Genomic DNA, 6,000 nt, shown 5'->3' on the forward strand with positions numbered 1-6,000 from the left:
TGGACGACAAAACGAAGCTAATTTTAGATGTCTGTTTCATGGCAAATAGTTTGTTCTAATGGCTTCACTACGTGTGGGTGCTTCTGGGGTAGTACCATTTGGCAGCTACATTGAGTGATATATATATATATGTGGCCTTCAGCATCACCAGACAAAGGAATGAATGAACAAATTATATGTTGGTTCTGCAAAGTGCAAACTTCGTGGACATATATAGGTTCACTTTGTGCTCTACACCTGTGTTTGTGTGGGTTGCAAAACGTGTTTAATTCTTTTGGTCAGTGCTGTGGAATCTGTAAGTCATGGTTTGCGCATTTTTCACTGAATTTATGGAATCAAACGGAAAAAAAAAAATTGAAATTGTAGTTGTGAAGAATCAAGGCAGGGATTGTTGGCCGCAAAATTTACTAGAACAAGTTGACTTAACAAAAGGATGATTAGATTAGAGGAAGCCTTAATGGGATGAGATAAAATGAATTCCGTCATTCTTTTGTTTGCATGTGCTAAATAAGCATCTTCTATATATTCTATTCCTTTACTTACTAAAAAAAGAATACATTATTATTACGGCACACAATGATCTCCTTTCTTGGCTATAACTCATATTTCGCATTTAAATGGTGATTTTCGTTGGCGGAGTGCAGAGACAGTCATAGGAGGTCACGCTGAGGCCCCGATACTATTGTGGGTTGAGGGCTTATTTTATTTTATTTCTATTTTTTAATAATTTAAGCTTGAGTCCATGAATAATTGTTGTTGTTTAGAGTTTTAATTTTATTTATATTCTCTTATAAACTGAGTGACTTATAACGAATATCGGTAAGAAAAATACAATGCATATTGATGACCTTGGCCTATATTCGATTTCCATCTGTGTATGTGTGTGATTGTGTCTATTCTAATATTCACAAATCATTGTGACTCGTGAATTAACTGATCTAATAATGTCTTCGTATCTTCAAAAAAAAACATTGTCTTCATCAGCCATCAGCCACGACCACTCTGATCTTCGTGCATTTCATTTACTAATTAAGCTTAGCTAATTTTAATTCCCTTTTAAATAAATGAATGCAACAAGTGTTTTTGTCTTAGGGCCATATTCATGTCATCAATTCCAATTTGGGTTTTGGGTGTCCAAAGGGTGTTTGATGAGGGGAATTTTTGAGATTCCTGAAAAAGTGATATTGGTTACCCACGTTGTTATAAGATTTCTGAATTTTTTTTTGGAAATATAAATTTTTCAAAATTTTGTTTTGTGTATAATTTTTTTTTTCAAAATATCATCTAAAAATATCACCAAATGGATGGTATTCTTGAAATTCTATGTATTGAAAAAAATTTGCATTTTTTTGGAACAAAACTCAGGAATATTTTAATCTACCAAATAATTTTTTGATAATATTTTTAAGAAAATAACTTTTTTACCATATTTTTGCAAATCATGATTCTCAAAAAAAAAAAAAAAAAAAATTATTATCTACCAAATCTAAGCAGCATTTGGCCTGAATTAGAATTAATTAGAAAATAGGAAAAGAACAAAAGTGCGTTGGTGAGTGAGAGAGATAGCTGGTGGTGGGGACCATTTCTGAGTGTTTTTTTTTGTCTTTGTAGACAAATTGTCATTGGAATTGTTATAGTAAAATGGGCTCTTTCACATCCTCTTAAATGGCCCAAACTTGAAGTCACTTTTTAGATTCTTTTGGATGTAAATATTGATGTGATGTGGATGAAACAGAAAGAAAGGCTCTGAGAGTGGCTGTCAACTATCAGGCGGAACTTACAAATTATTGGAGAAATTTTTAGATGCCGTTTGATTAAGGAAATGTTCTTCTTCTTCTTTCCTATCATTTAAAGTATATTATACAATTACATACAAAAAAAAGTATATTATATAATTATATCAGTCACTAAATAATAATAGTTCAGTTGATACATAAGGGTTTACGTTTAACAGATAAAGATAAGAATATGTCTTTCATCCTTTCCAATATCATCTTTAAAAAATATTTAAAACCTTAATCTTAAACTTATCCTGAACAAAATTATTTTTCATAAAAAATACATATAATTTATTAAATAATAATAATAATAATTATATCGGTCATCATTATTACTTACTGTAATAATATTTTTAATGTTGTTGTTGAGACATTACTGATTTCACAATAAATGGCAGAGTTTTTTTTCTTATTCCATGTAAGAATTTCTCAGAGTAAAAGTTGTGGTCCATTCTTGCGTCTGTCCATCGTGGCAACCGGAAACCCTCAACCACTTTCAAAAACTTACCGTTTGTCCTACATTCGACCTTGGAACTTGTTAGAATTTGAGGTAAAGTAATTTAAAATGAATTAAATAAGTCAACTTTAAAACATGTGAATTAAGTGTCTCAATCTTAATAATTATTTATATTTCTCGTAAAGGATTTTTTTTAAGTTGAACATATTACGTATTTTGTTAATATTATAAATTTAAATTAAACCTTTGTTTTTCTAAATTTTTCTATAAAAAAAATTTCAACATAATTAAAGTCTTCAAATGATAATAAATAAAAGAACAATTCGGTGAGTGATTTATTATACAAAAATTATATCTTCATATAATAAATCACTCCTTAAAAATTTTAAGTTTTATAATCAATGTCTGCAGGCTTAGTTACCATCTTCAAAGATTTGCAAACAGTTAGGGTAAACTATTTTTTTCTTACCTAGAAACAATTGATTAGGGAAGTATTTTTTGTTTGTAAACCTTAAGACTAAATCGTTGTTCTTGAGCTGAAATCTGTTTATTATGCAGAAAAGTCACATTCGTTCCCACTTAAATTCATCATCTAGTTAATTTCTTGTTCTAAGTTGCAAGGTTTTGGATAGGGCAAGCATAAATTATGATAAAGACAATTGTTACTTACCAAGAAGTAAAGTAACTCGAGTACCCGAACCATACCTCAAATCCTTTGTCCATCCTTTTGAAACGAATAAATATGATAATAAAATTTATTTTACAACTTCATACTATACATATGTATTAATTCACGACATCTCAACGCTGTACAAATGATTTATCTCACCATGTTCTGTTTAAAAATGAATAATAATCGTTCAAAACTGGATGGTTGGAAAAGCCATTGCCTTTCTTTTGCTGGTCGAGTTACTTTGGTGAAATCGGTCATTGCTGCAATCCCTTCTTTCCATATGCAGAATGGTCTTTTACCAGTAACGTTTTGTGATGAAATTGAGCAGATACAAAGGGCTTTCATTTGGGGAGATCAGGATAGCAGAAGGCGGGCTCATTTAGTAGCTTGGGATCAAATGTATAAACCCAAAGATAGAGGTGGTTTGAGAATAATTGTTGGAATTTATATATATATATATATATATATATATATATATATATATATATATATATATATATAAATTCCAACAATCCCCCACATGGATAAGAAGTCAAATCATCGTGACAAAAATGCATAAGAATATAAATGCAAAGTGTAATTTCCTCAACGAGAAACAACTGCATTGAGATAGGTGGAGTTACCTTTGAACCTTCTCTAGTGGAAACCTATCGGATATACTCGGTCAATCGGTGGTCTAGGTCGACTTGAACCGTCAACCTTTAGTGTATACCTAGACAATAGGAGTCACACAATTGCTTCTCTAGCATTGTTGGTCCTTTGTTGCGCCCATTTTGGCCGTGGGACACCTGCCTGGTTCTGCGAGTGTTTTAGAGAATCGGCCTTTGAAAAATTCTCATAGAAGCGGCCCTCACTTCACACTCACATAGGTGATTTCTTGTGATGTAACTCACTTATACATCATCAGAACACAACATATTAAGAAATCATTAAAAGCCTAAGTGCTTACCCTCATAAATACACTGTCTTGTCTTAGGAATGAGTATGAGTTTAAAAACTCCATAGTGTTTAAACAGTCGACCATCACTTAGTTGTCTCTTTGAACCTAGTTCATGGGATCTCCACTCTTCTAGGTAGAGTTACCGCAATGCTCAACAATTGATAGGCCTTAAACCCATTCCTTTCGACAAATTTTCAACCAACTCTCTAGGAATCCCTTTGGTTAACGGATCCGCTATGTTTTCCTTAGACTTAACATAGTCAATTGAAATGATTCCATTCGAGAGTAGTTGTCTTACGGTATCATGTCTACGACGTATGTGTCTAGACTTACCGTTATACATGACGTTCTTGGCCCTTCCAATAGCTGCTTGGCTATCACAATGTATGCATACGGCTGGGACCGGTCTTGGCCAATTAGGAACATCCCCAATAAAATTACGAAGCCATTCGGCTTCTTCACCGGCTTTATCTAAAGCAATAAATTCTGCTTCCATGGTTAACCTTGCAATGCAGGTCTGCTTGGACGATTTCCAAGACACAACACCTCCGCCAAGGGTGAACACATATCCACTTGTGGATCTAGTGTCGTTAGAGCCGGTGATCCAATTTGCATCACAATACCCTTCTATAACTGCGGGGTATTTCTCGTAATGCAAAGCAAAATTTTGAGTATACTTCAGGTATCCCAAAACTCTTACCATAGCTTTCCAATGATTTTCATTTGGATTACTAGTAAAGCGACTTAACAGACTTACTGCATAAGCAATATCAGATCTGGTGCAGTTCATAACATACATCAGGCTTCCCAACACTTGAGCATATAGCTTTTGTATTGTAGCTTTACCAGTGTTCTTTAGTAAACTACGATTACAATCGACAGGGTTCCTCACAGGAATTATATTCAAACTTTTGAATTTCTCAAGAACCTTAGCTATATAGTGAGCCTGTGATAAGGCCAACCCTGCAGATGTTCTATGGATTTTAATACCTAGGATAACGTCTGCTATCCCCATATCTTTCATATCAAACTTACTATTAAGTAATTGTTTAGTAGCTTTAATCATTTGATTATTACTACCCATGATCAACATGTCGTCTACATAAAGACAGACAATGGAAAATCCTTTTTCAGTATTTTGAACATAGACACATTTGTCACACTCATTGATTCGAAATCCATTTGATAACATAACATTGTCAAATTTCTCATGCCATTGCTTTGGAGCTTGCTTTAACCCGTAAAGGGATTTTATTAAGCGACAAACTTTCTGTTCTTGTCCTGGAACAACAAAACCTTCAGGTTGTTCTAAGTATATCTCTTCTTCCAGGTCGCCATTTAAGAAGGCGGTCTTAACATCCATTTGATGTATTTGTAATCCATTCAATGCAGCTACCGCGATCAACATCCTAATGGATGTGATCTTTGTAACCGGTGAATAAGTATCGAAATAATCGAGACCTTCACGTTGCCTGTAGCCTTTTACCACAAGTCTTGCTTTATATTTATCAATAATGCCATTCTCTTTCATTTTTCTTTTGAACACTCACTTACTTCCTAAAGGCTTATTGCCAGGAGGAAGATTTACCAACTCCCAAGTGTGGTTGGACAAGATAGACTCTATCTCACTATTGATAGCTTCTTCCCAGAATGGTCCTTCCAGAGACGTTATAGCTTCCTTATACGTCCGAGGCTCATTTTCTAATAAATATGTCATAAAATCAGGTCCAAAAGATGTGGCGGTCTTTTGCCTCTTGCTACGTCTAGGTTCATCTTCTATATCCTCTACAGGATCAGTATCAGTTGTAGCATCTCGAGGTATCTCAACCTGATCATCATTATTACCACTTTATTCATGTATTTTCTTATACGGAAATACGTCTTCAAAGAAAGTAACTTCCCTTGACTCAATAACCGTATTAACATGTATATCTGAGACATCAGATTTACAAACTAAAAACCAATAAGCACTACTATTAAGTGCATAACCGATGAATACACAATCCACGATTTTAGGTCCGATTTTCAACCTTTTGGGTTTAGGAACCGCAACATTAGCCAAGCACCCCCACACTCTAAAATGTTTCAGGGATGGCTTTTTTCCTTTCCATATGTCGTATGGTATGCTCTTTGTCAAACACCCCCACACTTC

This window comes from Gastrolobium bilobum, unplaced genomic scaffold (genome assembly GCF_033153095.1).
Source record: "Gastrolobium bilobum isolate Gb01-03AN ecotype WA unplaced genomic scaffold, APGP_CSIRO_Gbil_v1 utg48211, whole genome shotgun sequence".
NCBI classification, from domain to species: Eukaryota; Viridiplantae; Streptophyta; class Magnoliopsida; order Fabales; family Fabaceae; genus Gastrolobium; species Gastrolobium bilobum.